The sequence below is a fragment of the Protopterus annectens genome, chromosome 13.part0, assembly GCF_019279795.1.
Source record: "Protopterus annectens isolate FY-2018-M chromosome 13.part0, PAN1.0, whole genome shotgun sequence".
Classification (NCBI taxonomy): domain Eukaryota; kingdom Metazoa; phylum Chordata; order Ceratodontiformes; family Protopteridae; genus Protopterus; species Protopterus annectens.
Genome location: NC_056747.1, coordinates 231,657,251 through 231,671,975, shown reverse-complemented (window position 1 = coordinate 231,671,975; position 14,725 = coordinate 231,657,251). Strand labels below are relative to the sequence as shown.

Genomic DNA, 14,725 nt, shown 5'->3' with positions numbered 1-14,725 from the left:
TAAAATATAATTGATTAAACGTCAGTGAGGAAAAATTAATTGTCCATGTGACAGTGCTCCTCACTGAGTGCCACCTGACAACAGTTCTAATGTGAATGCATAATGCCGCTCATACTGTGGTAGAGTAGTGAAAAGATGATTGCAGACATGAAGGGGATTATTATAAGCATGTGCCGAGTTTACTTGTAAGAAAGCTGAGCTGCATGGAGAACCAGGTTACCAACTGTTCCAGGGGCATAAGTCATTTGTATTACATTTTCTTGATGGCAAATGGAAATGGTAAGCCTTTGTAGTCTACCCTTTATAGGTGTATTGTTCTGTCACCTCTCCATGTCTCCATTCTCTGTTTTCCTTTCTGCACATATCCTGTGCCCTCATTAGCACCACTTTCTATTCCCTTTCCACCATTTCAGCAGTCTATTCCATGAAGTATTTTTAGAGGTCTGGGGAGTAGTTAGTCTCTGCAGTCTGTGGTCTCTGCCTTCTCCCTCCCCATGTCCTCTTTGGTCAGGATGGCCCCATTCACACCTTCCTCACATGATTTTGTGAAGCAATACTGTTTTTCTCTTCCCAGTCTTTAGCTGCTGTAATCTCTAGACTTATTCCTTTTTGTCCATCCCATGGATCTTTCTGGTGGCTTTCTTGTGAGGTCATCCAGTAATATCTATTTATTTATTGATTAACATTTGATTACTGACATTGGTTAAGGATAGATGCGACTTGTATGACAATGATTTCATATTTAGAGAAATTTTAGTCCATTTATAGAGAAGTTAAACAGGAAGCAACATGAAGTGAGATAAAACAAACAGGGTTATGCCATATTTTAAAAGGATAGTCGGGGTGAGAAATTGATTAAAGTAAGGAATTGAGTGAAGAGGAGAAAGTCAAGAGGTAGAAGGTCCGAATAGCTACGTATTCATATTTAGCAACGTAGTTTATCTTGGGGTTGAAAGAGAGCAGAGCTAATTTTTTGCTAAAAAGTCATTCAGAATGGTTTTAATAGACTGGAGGGTGGGTATTGACCTGATAGATACAGGTAAGGAGTTTCAGGCCTGAGCAACATGGTGTGAGTACTGACCATGCCCTGCAGATTTGATAGGTTTGTGGACAGAAGAAGTTTTCGTCATTGGATTATAGTGACCGATAGGAAACTTAGTTATGTGGAATACTGTTTAGTGTTGTCAAGCAGATGGATGCTGGATAATTTTATAGGTGGTAAGAAACTGTGTATCTGTTAGTTGATGGGGTAGTTCTAACCAATGTAGGCGTTTTAGTGCTACACAGTGGTGGGTTCTGAAAGGAATATTTACTGCAAATTTAGACACTTCATTATAGCATAATTCAAGTCTTGCTTTTTATGATGCCTGGGGATTGGTAAGGATGGGCGCACTATAAAATAGTGAGGGGAGGAGGTAAGTGGTGATGCGTGTAGTTTTAGTAATGTTAGTGAGAACATTTTTGGCTCTGTAAAACATCTCTAATTTTTGGTGTTTTTTTATGTATAATTTTGTATATGTAGGTCAAATTTAAGATTTTCAACCACTGTCATCTCTAATAATTTGTTATGAGAATTTACTTCAGTGGTAGTATTACTGAGAGGCGATTTTAAATGTATTTATTTATTTTTTTTTATGAGAAAGGGATTTAGGGAAAAAAAAGTAATTTGTTTTTTTTTTTGGTGGGGGGGGGCAGGGGTTGAACATGAGTTGTAAGTTACAAAGACATGTTTCAGTGGCTGTTAAACTTCCCAAAAATTTTTTTTGAGATGTGCCAGGTTGTCAGATGTGGAGTGTGGAGTCGGCTGTGTATTGTATTAGGGAGGCCTGTTATGTGGATGTGTGGTGGGTGCCAGTGAGAATGTTAGAGGGGACCAAGGATAGACACTTGTGGTACACCAGTGGTGACTGGGAGGTATGGAGACAGGGTGGAGTGACATTTTACTGACTGATAACTATTGGACAAGTATCTTTTGAACTGTAGAAGAGTGGGATGACAGAAATCTAATAAGGACATTTAAATTAAATGTTTGGGGTCACAAACTGTGTTGAAGGCTTTAGACAAGTCTAGAAGTAGTGTGACTAGTTTGCTATTACCTCTAGCTTTATTGACAGTATCTATAAAGGTTAGAAGTGGAGTGTTCGTACTATGGGAGGGACAGAAGCCATGTTGTGTTGGGGATAAGAGTTCACCCTGCAGGGAATAATTTAGCAATTGTTTTTGAGTACATTTTTCTGGTATGTTGGAGAGGGGGATAAAATTGCTATAGGTCTAAAATTAGTAATGTCTGTTGAATCTTCTCCTTTGTATAGAGGGATAATGTGTGATTTTTTTTTCCTAGACAGAGGGAATGTGGGATTCTGAAATATAAGAACTGAGAGTATGATATCCCTTTATATTTATGCCCTCCAAATTTGCATGTGTTGCTCAAGCTATGATTTGACTAGATCCCTGTAGAATGGAAGCATTGTCTGTTTGCTGCTGGAGTTGATCCCCCTGAGGATACCACACGCAGCATTCTGTTTGTTAATGCCATTTCCCTTTCATTCTGATCTTGATGATCCACTCCAGGCATGGTCAACACCACAGACCATTTTTTTGACATCAGTTCTACTCCATCTTCCTCTATTGCTTCAAGGTTGCTATGGCCTAAGCGCAGTACTTTACATTTGCTTTATTGAACTTGAACTGCCAACGTTTTGCTCACTTATTCAGTCTTTCAAATGCTTCTCTAGACTCCTCTCCCATCTTCTTTCTGTACCTGTGCTTAAGTTATGGGTGAAGACTGATCCTGTTCTCTCTTCCCTCAGGTATGTTTTAAGACGAACGCACTGAAGAGTACTGGACTCAGGATGGACCCCCACAGTACTCGAGTACTTACTTTCTAATTCTTAATTTCACTGAGGAGTACTGAACTCAAGATGGAACCCCCCCTCCCCCACGTGGTACTCCATCCACTATTTACTTCCTAATTCTTAATTTTGTCCCTTTTATCAGTACTCTCTTCTACCCTTCTACTATGTGGCTATCCATTTCTTTAGTCAGGGTACTGCTCTAGCCCTTCTAGTTTTTGCATCAACTTCCTTTGTGGGATCAAGTTATAGGAATTCATGAAGTCCAGGTAGATCACATCTTCTAGTACTGCCATGGAACTTCATCTGAAATCCAGTTGTAAAACTGGATTATGCTTGATTGACAGCTCTTTCTGTGAATGGATCCATTTTGGTTGCTGTCCTAGAGACTGTTGTCTTCTGTAAATGTAGCCACCTTTCTCCTGAGGTTTCTGTCCAACTCAAATTGTTGTTAAGCATTAAGGCCTGTAGTACTGTGAATTTTTCCTGCTTTCCCACTTGTACAGAGATTACTATACTTATTGTCTTCTCATGCTCTGTCACTTCTTCACTCGCTGATGATCTGCTAAAGATGTCTGTCTGGGTTTGCTAGCTCACTGGCCATATTTCTGAGGATGCTGGTAGGTAGTCCATATTGTTCTTGTGCTTTTTCCTCTCTAAGGGTAGCACGTTCCCTCTGCACCTCCTCCATCTCTTTCCTGGTGTCTTCCCACTGCTGTTACAGTTTTGCTGTACCACTTTGCCTGGATGTCACCCTTCCCTTGCTTTTCTTTATGAAAACTGAAGCAGAGTATACATTTAGCATCTTTACTGTTTCCAGGTTTCTGTGATTTTCCTCCCAACTTTTCCTAGCCTGGCCTGTTTGGTTTCTCCCCTTCTCCTTTCTGCCGTATACCTAGAAGGTATTGGTTTTCCCTTCTTGATCATTTCTCCTAACTCCCTTTCACCTTTGCTGCCCACACCAACTTTATTGCTGCTAAATGCCTCTTACTGTGCCATCTGCACCCCCTTCTCCCTCCTGTCTACCTCTTTTAGGGCTGTATCTTTCGCACTAGTTGCTAGTCTAATTTTTTGTAACTGTATTAGCCTCTTTTTCCTACTCGTACATTTGTCCACAGTCTAGAGTGCTCCGTCCTTGACCCTCGTTCTGGGCTCTCAGCACCTCCTTCCCTCTTTGTTTCTTTTAGAGCTGTATCTTCTGCTTAAGTTGATACCCTCCTATTTCTGTGTATCTGCCTTGGCTTTCTTCTCTTTTTGCTTGCTTCTCACACATTTGTCTATAGTTCTGAGTACTCTTGTTTTTTTTTAAAACATTTTTTTTTAATTTTACAAATAAACATAATTTTTTACATAGATTTAACTTTTGATCTAGTACATAATATATAAAGAACATAATATAACTAAAGTATTTACAAAGACATCTACTTATACACATTTCAAAGCCATATGTTAAAGTCAAGGTTTCATGTTGTAATACATTTTTTTTATAATAATTCTTGTAGACTAACCCCCACATATTATATGAATGTTTTCCTAGATGATCTTGACTTAATTGTCCATATTTCCATGTGGCATACTTCTGTAATGTTATTTTTGAATTCATTAAATGTTGGTGGGGTATCTGAAATCCAATTTCTGGTTATAATCTTTCTGGCCACTGCTAAGATTGACCATAACAAAGAAGTTTAATTTTTTTTTAGTAGTGCAATGTATAGGTGTGTTAAAGAAGACCAGTGGATTTAGTTATAGTAAAGTTATCAGTGTATATGGCTTGTAAAAACTTATTTACCTTTTCCCAATAACAGTTTAATTCCTTACAGTCATAAAATGTCCAATCAGCACTTTTTCTAGTTTACATCTTTTGCATAAATTTTCTTTTTTAGTAATCTTACTCATAATAAATGGTGTGTAAAATGCCCTGTACATAAATTTCCATGTATATAATTTCCATCTAAGTGAGGATGTTGTTTTACTAGTTGATTCTAAGATGTTATTTTTGTCTTGATCAGCTGGTTGTTCATTATTAATAGAAATATAATAGTTCCAAAAGCCTTCAAAGCTACTATAAGTTGCATCGCTTATTATTTTATATATTTGTGATAACTTGCCTTTGGACATAGTTTTATGTTGTATATTTATAGCTAGATAGTTCAAAAACAGTGGAACAACTTCTTTATTAGTAGGCGATATTGACTCTAACTTGCTTGAGAGGGATTGCCTATACATTTGTAATTCGTACCATAGATTATTTTCTAATTCAAACTCTTGTATTAAGTTATCTGTTGTTTTGATTTCATTATTTACCATCAACTGAAACCAATATGTTAATCTTTTTTTAAAGGGATCAGAAGAGGAGACAATTCCTTGTGTATAGACTAAAGGGTATAAGAGGAAGGCCCATTCTTTATATATTGGGTGTTTATACCTAAAGTTTCTAAAATTAATTGTAATAGTTGAAATATAACTAGTTGAATGTTTTGGTATGATATTTGTTGTAAAAAGTTCATTTAGTATCCAAATGAAAGGGTTGTTCAATGTGTTTAATTTATAAGACTGGCATCTAATAAATGTGTCTATACATATTGCTTCCCAATGATCTTTCCATTTAGCTAAATATGTAGGATCCACTAGTAAAGATATTGTTTTGATTAGAGGAAATTGAGTACAACTATAGGTCAGGAAAGGCAATTCCTCGTTTTGTCCAGTTAAGTGATATTATAGTGCTATAGCCTAGGTTTGTTTGGATATCATAAAAATCTTATTGAATTTAGTTATCTAACTATTTGTTTTGGAGGGAGTAATGAAATTGAACAATATATAGTAGTTTTGGGCGTATGATCATTTTAATTATTGTCAGTCTTTCTTCCATTGTAAAGAAGATTTTATTCCACTTTGTTATAAGAGATTGAATATTATTCAGTGAGTTGTTATAATTAAGGTGTATAATAATTTTAATATCTTTGGTTAATGTTATCCCTAAATAAGTAAACTGATCAGAATTAGGGGTATGTTTATGGTATTCATTTCCTATTTTTTTCTTAAGGTAAATAGGAAGTATCTTTGTTTTTTCATTATAAAAAGTCAGGGCTGATTTTTTTTTTAAAGTTATCTTTGGAGGCAAATAAGGTAGAAATTGATGGTATATTTCCATTTAGTGTGATTAGAATATCATCTGTGAAGAGCTGAATTTTAGATGTTATTTCAGAATTTATATTGAATCCTTTTATATCTATATTCTTTCTTATGGCATTAACCCATGGTTCCATTATTAAAGTAAATGAGGGGAAAAGAGGGCAACCTTGTTTGGTTCCTTTTAATTTTGGGATATTTTGTGAGATATATGTACCTATTTTATATATGCTTTGTTGCCTTTGTATAAATATGTTATAAGTTTATAAAGTTATCTGAGAAATTAAATTTTTTAAGTAATATAAACAAATAGTCCCAGTTCACTGAATCAAATGCAGAAGTTATAGCTAAACTAGATTAGGTCTTTTTTCTTCTTATTTGAGTAGTCTATTAATGTAAGTGTTCTTTTTATATTATCAAAGTATTTCTGTTTATTATTTGGCCATCAGTAATTAAGTTTGGGAGAAGTTTCTTCAGTCTATCTCGTATATATTCATAAACATTTTGTAGTCTACATTCAATAGAGAAATGGGTCTGTAAGAGGAGCATTCTGTTGAATCTTTATTTGGTTTTACTGTAGTTGCTATAAACATGTATTTCCATGAGGGGGACAAATAGCCTCAGTTTGAGATGTTGAAAACACTTTTTGTAATAATATTAAAGCATTTATGGGCATAATTTTATATATTTCCGGAATGATTCCATCATTCCCTGGAGCTTTATTTAGTTTAAGTTTGTTAATTTGAGTCTGAATGTGTATGAGATATTTTTGTCTATTAAGTCTATTTGTTGTTTGTTGAGACGTTTATTAGTGTATTTGTTTATAAATCTTTTTATATTTTCTTCTGATTCCATAGTGACTTCATTTTGGTTAATTTTGTGGAAATACTCCTTGAATTCTTCTAATACATCTTGTATGTTACATACCTTTCTTTTTTTCTTTATAGACTAGATTTCTTTAATATGATTATGTTTGCTGAGCCTTATGGTTTTAATTTGTCTATTTAAGAGTCGGGTTATTTGAATATGCAAGAAATTTGTGTTTTTCTAGACATGTCATAGTTTTGTGACTAAGGATTACTAAATATTTATTATTTGCTATGGTAATTTTCTCTTATGTCATTGTTTATGTTTTTATCGTTTTGATTAAGTTTAAGGTTATCGAATTTATCTTGTAGCTCCTGCAGATCTTTATCCCAAGATTTTCTTTTGTTGTTACATCTTTTGATTATTTTCCCATATAGATATGCTTTAAGGGCATCCCAAATAAATCACTGATGTATCAGGAGTAGTATTTATTTCTATGAAATTTTGTATTTATTTTATTATGAACTCCTTAAATTCATCTAATTTAGTAATATATGCTGGTATTCTTCTAAACTGTACATTGAATATTGAGTTGATATTTCATTCAAAAGTTATAGAATTATGATCAGAAACTGGACAAGAGATGATCCTAGATTTTGTTAAGACATTAGTTAATTGATTGGAAATAAGGACTCAATTTTAGAATAGGAACCATGTCTGTAAGAAAAGAAAAAAATGGTAATGATTTGGGGTCTGCTTGATTGTTTATATCATTAAGGTGAAATGAATTCATAGTCTCGTAGATGTTTGGCCTGTGATTATATTTTTTCTTTTGCCTTTAATACTGGTTTCATTTTCATTTAGGATGCAATTGAAATCACCTGCCTTTATAATATTTCCTTTTGCAAAGAGAATAATTTGATTCAGGTGGTGTTTAACAGTATTTATTCCTATAACTGGTATCCAATATACATTGACCAAAGTAAAGATTTTATTGTTTATTTCCACTATAACTGAACACAACTGTCCTTTATCATCTTGATATGTGTTTATTATTTTAGGAATGGGCAATGATTTATTCAGCAGAATGGCTACACCTCTTTTTTTTCTTTGAATGTTCAGAACTAGATAAAATAATAAACTTATTTGTATCTAATTTGGCTATATATTTTTTCAGAAGATGTGTTTCCTGTAAGAAAATGATATTAGATTTGTATAACTTCAGGTACCTAAACAAATTTCCTCTTTTACATGGGTTATTTAAACTGTTAATGTTAATGGAAATACCTTTCAGAAGAACCATTTTAGATGTTTAACAGTTTTAATGTATTTCTTTTTACTTCAGAGTCATTCATATTTTCGTTATTCTTTTTGAGTTACCTTTGTTATGTATTGATATGCCATTTATTAGTATATGAGTTTATTTTATGGATAATATATAGTTTGAATCTATCTGAGATTGGTACCTTGTATATAATACAAATAGTAGATGTCTTGAATAAATGTTTTTTTACAACCGTAACTTAATTGCATAACATTAAAAACAAGCCCCACACCCTGCCTGGAGTTATAAACTCCTAAACTGAGTAGCATCAGCCATTCAATTTCCCACCTTATCCATAACAGCATGTATTTATTTTTAGTAATTGCTTCTATATATTCTATTTTCATCTAGCTTTTAGATCAACCTTTTACTGAGTACTCTATCCTTGACCCATTCATAATGTTTGCTTTCTTCCTCAGCTTTCCTTCAGTCTCCTTACTGACCTTTAATAAAGCACACTTGCTCAAAGGAGCATGTATACATAAAACAAAAAAGAAAAAAGTGTCAAAATGCTGAGTAATCCACAAACTGGTAGGAAGGAGAACAAAAGAACTGTTTATTCACAGACTTAAGTGCTTTCACCCTATGTCCATAGGGCATCATCAGAGTGAATTAACACAAAAAAACTATACATTTATAAAACTCTAAAATATGACATGCCCACTACTAATTATAAAGTGCTGTGCCAATTAATTCTTAAAGAAATATAGTTAAAAACAATCAAACACATTAATAAATGTACTATAATATTAAATAACCAGATGACTAAATAAAAATATGTATAACCATGCACAAATGAATATAAATATACTGTGTATTTTAAACCTGCGTATGTGACATTACAAAAAAGGGAGTCACATATGCAGGTTTAAAATGCATATATGTTTCTTTGGTACACTTTTGTTAGTCAAGTTTTTTAACTTATTTATGTATAGCAGGATTTGCACATATTTATGTAAGAGCAAGTGCAAATTTGGTTGCCAGATTCCCCACAAAGGCACCCACGACCAGTGTCTCATTTGTTTGGGTAGGGATCACAATTAAAACTGTGCCATTTGTAAGTCGTTCATCCCTAAGACCCTTTGTCTCTGACTTCAGGCCCTTGACTTATACCTTGAAAACCAGCGCCTTTGACAGATCACTCTCGGTATGGAAGCCGCTTCCGACGCCCCATCTGAACCACCCAGTAAGAGGGCCAAGCCCATGCAGCCGTCTACTTCCACTGCACCTCCGTGTGCCGATTCTCAGCCTGTAGCCACTGTTAGCTTGGCCAAAGAACCGACGTCTGCCACTTCGGATAAAGCGGGTAGGCCGCACAATCCAGAGTGGATGGCACGTCTGGGGAGGATATCCTGACACCTGATTCAGATGCCAGGGGGTAGCCAGTTTCTGGGATGGGTACTTTGGAGCAGGCTTCAACCGGTCTTTCTACGACTTCCAGACCGACCATCAGCCAAACACCGGTTAGGCCTACCAAGAAAAAAGAGAAGACGAGGCATATCGCTTCAACCTTAACTGGCAAGCCTTCAGCCAGAGCCTCTACAACGCCTTCCTGGCCCTTAGGTTTACAGCAGACCTCCCTCATGCTGCTCCACCTCTTCTTAGTCCTAAGCCTCTACAGCCTGAGACACAGATTCATAGGTTCATACGTAGGTACTAGGCTATCAGCCCAAGGGCCTACGTAAGCCTAGCCAACAAGGTTCCCTGGCTTACGTCACCCAAGAAAGTTATTTTCCTGTGCCGCTGTCGAGCAGAGACACAAAAGTGATCCCCGGGGTGTATTTCCTATTTCCCATCCACTCATCAAGATTTTTCTTGAAGAGTGCTAATGAAGAACTTTGCTTGACATAGATGGGTAGCCTGTTCCAGAGTATGGGAAGTCTCTGTGACAGGAATCTATCCCTCCAGCATGTCCTGCTTATTGTGGTGACAAGGTTTAGGTCCCTAGAGCGTGTAGCTCAGAGGGATTGGGATTTCTTTAGGTGTAGCATGTCCAACAGCTCTGGGTTTGACATACCTTTATATGTTAGGCAGAGATCACCTCAGAGTAGGCGATATGCTATGGAGTAAAGCTGGAGTTTTTTGAGGCAGTCAGTGTAGGGCATTTGCTTGAGGCCAGTAATCCTCTTTGTGAGGTACTTCTGTGGCCTTTACAGCTGCTGCAGATGTCTTGTGAGGTACATTCCAACTCTATAATGGGTCTAATGAGTGTCGAGTAGAGGGAAACAATGACCTCTTTTTTTCCTGGATGAGAACCCTTTTATGATGAGGTGTGCCACCTAGAAGGACTTCCTGACTACTGTGGCAATGTGACTTTCAAAGGAGAGACTACTGTCCACCTGGATCCCAAGGTCTCTTATCACGCATTCGGTGTTGAGTAGATTGCTGCCTATGTGGTAGTTCATGGGTACAGAGTTTTTTTAACAAAGGGGGTGACACTACACTTTTTGGCATTGAGCTTGAGGCCATGGCTCTGACACCAGACATCTGTCTCAGCGAGGCCCTTCTGTAGGATGTCCACATCATTTGGGGCCTTGACTATGTCTCCTAGTTTGCAGGTAGCAGAAGTGTCCTAGCCAACCTGCAAAAGAGGAAATGTCTGACTCCTCAGAGGACTCCTTGTCCTACTCTTCACAAATTTCTTCTCCTCTGGGGTATAGATCCCCAGAAGAAGCCTCTGCTGAACCCGACTCCCCTGTGGAAGACCTTACTTTCGGGGACACAGTCACTCTTATGAGAGAACATTTTAAATGGGATTGCTCAGACATGTCTGAGGGTCAAAAAAGATTCTGTGACCTGATCTAACCTAACCCGCCCCTATTAATTCTGTCCAGCCTGCCTTCCTGGATGCTTTTGATGCAGCATGCATGAGCCCAGATTCCCAGCCACCTGCCCCTAGAAGGCAGACAGGTTGTATAGGGTACCTGATGCAGAAAAAATACTTTTCAAATGCCCACCAGCTGGCCCAGGAACTGTTTCTATTGCTACTGTGATACGGCTACCAAAAGTCTCCCTACTACCACTGTCCTGTCTGCAGATAGACAGCAAGGCCATGGAGATGTGGGGGAAGAAGATATACACTTCTGCTACCCTAGCCTTTAGGGCTACAAATTACCAGTCACACATGGCCAAATACTCTTTGGCCTTACTGGACAAAGCTTCTAAGGAACTCAATGAGATCCCTGACTGCTCTGCAAAGGAATCCCTGTCTTCCTTGCTTGGGCTCATCTCCCAAGTCAATAAACATTGTCTAAGGTGTGCATATGATGCAGCTGATGCCTCTGCCAGGTCAGCTGCATCTGCCTCTGTACTGAGGAGATAATTTTGGCTTCATCTACAACCCCTAGCGGATGACTTTAAGACCAAACTCTTGGATGCTTCTTTGGATTACTCTGCCCTTTTCAGCACCAAGATGACTGATCTCTTCAAGTCACTTCAGCAAAAAGGGAAAGAGCTCCAAGATTTGAAGCATCTACTTGTCTCTCCAATCCCAAAATTTCAGAGGAGACACAATTTATAAGAAAGTCTTCAGGGCTGTCTGCCCCCTCCCGGTCTAGAAGACCCCACAGCCTAGAGACCCTCCTTTCCAGAAAGGGCAGTCAGCATCTGACTGCCCCCCCCCCACCATACCTCTATCCTCCTGTCTCTCTCACTGCCTCCCTGCATGGGTCCTAGTGACATCCGATAAATGGGTATGTCTATCGTGAAGGAGGGTTACTTCATGTCTTGGATGTCTCCTCCTCCAAGACTTCCTATATTTCTACCTCCTCCTACCTCTACTGACAGGAGTCAGTATATAGACAAGATTATTAGATATGTACGTTTCCTGGATGATATTTTTTTCTTTGGAGAGGTACTATCGAAGAAATCAAAGAATTTGTTGGATATCTGATTCTTACTAGTACCTATTTAAAGTTTACACATTCTCATAATAGTCAAGGGAGAGCTTGCATTCATTTCTCACCCTGACAAAGGATTTAAATCTAGAATATGTAGGAAAAGCACTTTCAGTAATTCTTATTTAGAATATAGTAGTTGTCATCCTTGGAAACAAAAAAAGTATATTAAAAGGGCAAGTGTATAAGCAGCTCGGATGACCTCTGATTATGAGGAGATGAGAAGTGAGGTTGCCAACATTGGCCGAATGTTTAAGGACAGAGGATATCCCATTTCTATGATTGATGATGTTTCTCAATCTGTTATCAGAGAATGGGGTAAAAAATAAAAGCCACTGTTAGGAGCAGAATTGCTGAGTAATAGAAACATAGAGGGAATATAATCCAACAGCAGAAATAGTAAAAAATATAGTTACACCAAATTGGGCTCATCTAAAATGTGGTGCAGAGGTTTATAGAATCTTGGGCCACAAGCCTAATTTCGTGTACAAAACTGCCCCGAACTTGAAAAATAAATTTGAATATAATAGAGGTATACAAGCACGAGGAAGAATCAATGAAGGTAGTAGGAAATGCGGCAGGTGCAATCAGTGCTTTGGCATCATAAAGGACAACTGTATTATTCTTGAGAATGTGAATAAAATAAAGATATCTTTTAAGAAAGGGAATTGTAATACTAAACAGGTGATATATTTAGCTAAGTGCAATACCTGTGCTGCATTCTATATAGGGAAAACCTATAGCGCTTTTAAAAACAGGATATGCGAACATCTTTATAATATAAGGAGAAAGGATAAAAATAGTGCCCTATATAGACATATAGAAGATAATCCTACATGCTCTGCTTTCAGGTTTGGCATTGTGGAAGTAGTTATATCACAGCCCAGGTGGGGAAGTATAAAAACTATTTTAAAAGAGAGAGAGGTGAGATGGCAGTTGCTGCTAAATGTAACATGTACCCCTGGTATTAATGATAATATTACTGTTACACATGCTAGAATTAAGACCATAGCAGATATAAAATGTATATGAGTGTATTGTTATAAATATGTCACACTATTATATATGTATTATGTATAGGTAAAGTTTCAGCTTGTCATTTGAACATCTTATAGTGTGTTCAACACAAATACATGTTTTTTGTATTAAGTTTTTAAAATTTTTTATGAACAGTTATTCATATAGTTTATTTATGTTAGTGTTTTATATTTGCAGTTTTTTAGAACTGGGACTCGTATGTGGTAGTTTGTTACTGTTGCTTTAAGCTAATGAAGTAGTTGCTGTTAATTAATAAATTAATTGTCTTGAAAATGGTATAAATATCAGTGAAGAATGTTTTTAATTGATTCTGATGAAGTCTATGGTGCAGTAGACAAAAGCGCTAAATCTTATGGAGTTGCTGTGGCTTTTGGAGTGCTTGGGAATCCTGTGCCTGGTGTTTTCCTAATTATATAAAATAGTCGTATGACAGTACGATTTAGATCCATTTTGAAATCTGTTATCATGCTATATACTACACTTTGAATTGCACCATAGTTGCAAGAAGCTGTTCAACAAACTAAGCTTTGAACTTAAGGTCACAAATAGCAGCCAGCTCAGAAGTTAATAAACTTGGCTTAGTAAAGTCGAACAAATATTACAATCAGCAAACAAACTTATCACAGTTGAAGCTAAAGTTATACAACAACCCAGCATTTCTTCCCTTCTGTGCAGTGTTGTTCTGTCTCCTGTCTGACAGAGGTTTTGTGCTGTTTTGTGTTTCTTTCCTGTTATCTGATGTTGCAGTTACCATACAAAGTTACATTCTAGGCAGGTCTTAACAGTAACAAACACTCATTCTTGGTTTGTGTCTCTGGTATGTGAACTTAACTAGGTATGAATTAATTTAACAGTAAGGCAAGTTCGTAAACCTGTGTTGTTAAAACTTTCCAGTAAAAATATGGAATCTTCATTTGCATTATGATTTATATTTATTGCCTTTGTTGACTGGGTTAGTGTAACTAGGCAGTGGTAGCAACAGGTCCAGTTGCAAAACTGGCAGTTTTATACAAGAGAGAAAACTGTAAAATTTAAAGCTGCCCCATGGATGGGCAATAATGGAGAGGCAGCTATAACAGCGAAAATCCTCCGTAGGTAAAATTTAGTTATTACATATTAATAATTACAAATTGGCATACACAGTGAGGCTTCAAATGTCAATTTACCAAATATGCATTCACTTTTAGGAGAAGTATGAGAGAGGAAGTGTGGGAGATATGCATAGTAAAAAGAGTGGAGGTGAGAAGTACATTTCTTAGATGATGTAGAAAGAAAGTTGTAGGGAAGTTGAGGTAGATATAAAGTAGTGAGTTTGAGATGGAATTTTGCTGGAGGGAAAAATTGTTGGGGTAAGTGGAGATAACAGGAATGGCAAAGCGTTAGAAGACTGTAGGATATTTATAATGTGCGTGTGCTTTGTTGTGGTATATAGCGGTAATGTAGGTGTGTAGGGGCTGAGGTAGTTAGCCAGGAGAGGTGCAGGAGCAGATCCATGTGTTTTCAAACTGTTGTTTTAGTATGTTTTTGAATCTGGATAGTTTGGTTTGTTTGATGTTGGTAGGGATAGAATTACTTGTTTTGGAGGCATAATTTGAGTATGGGGATAGACCAGCAGAGTTGTGTCCAAATGGGGGATATATGTTAAACCTGCTAGTAATAAGTGAATTGTCAGGGATTAG

At 36.8% G+C, this 14,725-nt stretch overlaps 1 protein-coding gene across 1 annotated transcript in view; it reads left to right on the top strand.

Moving 5' to 3' along the window:
* LOC122787192 (NADPH--cytochrome P450 reductase) overlaps positions 1-14,725 on the top strand; it is a gene marked incomplete in the record, with an annotated part of 550,447 nt that overhangs the window by 464,231 nt on the left and 71,491 nt on the right.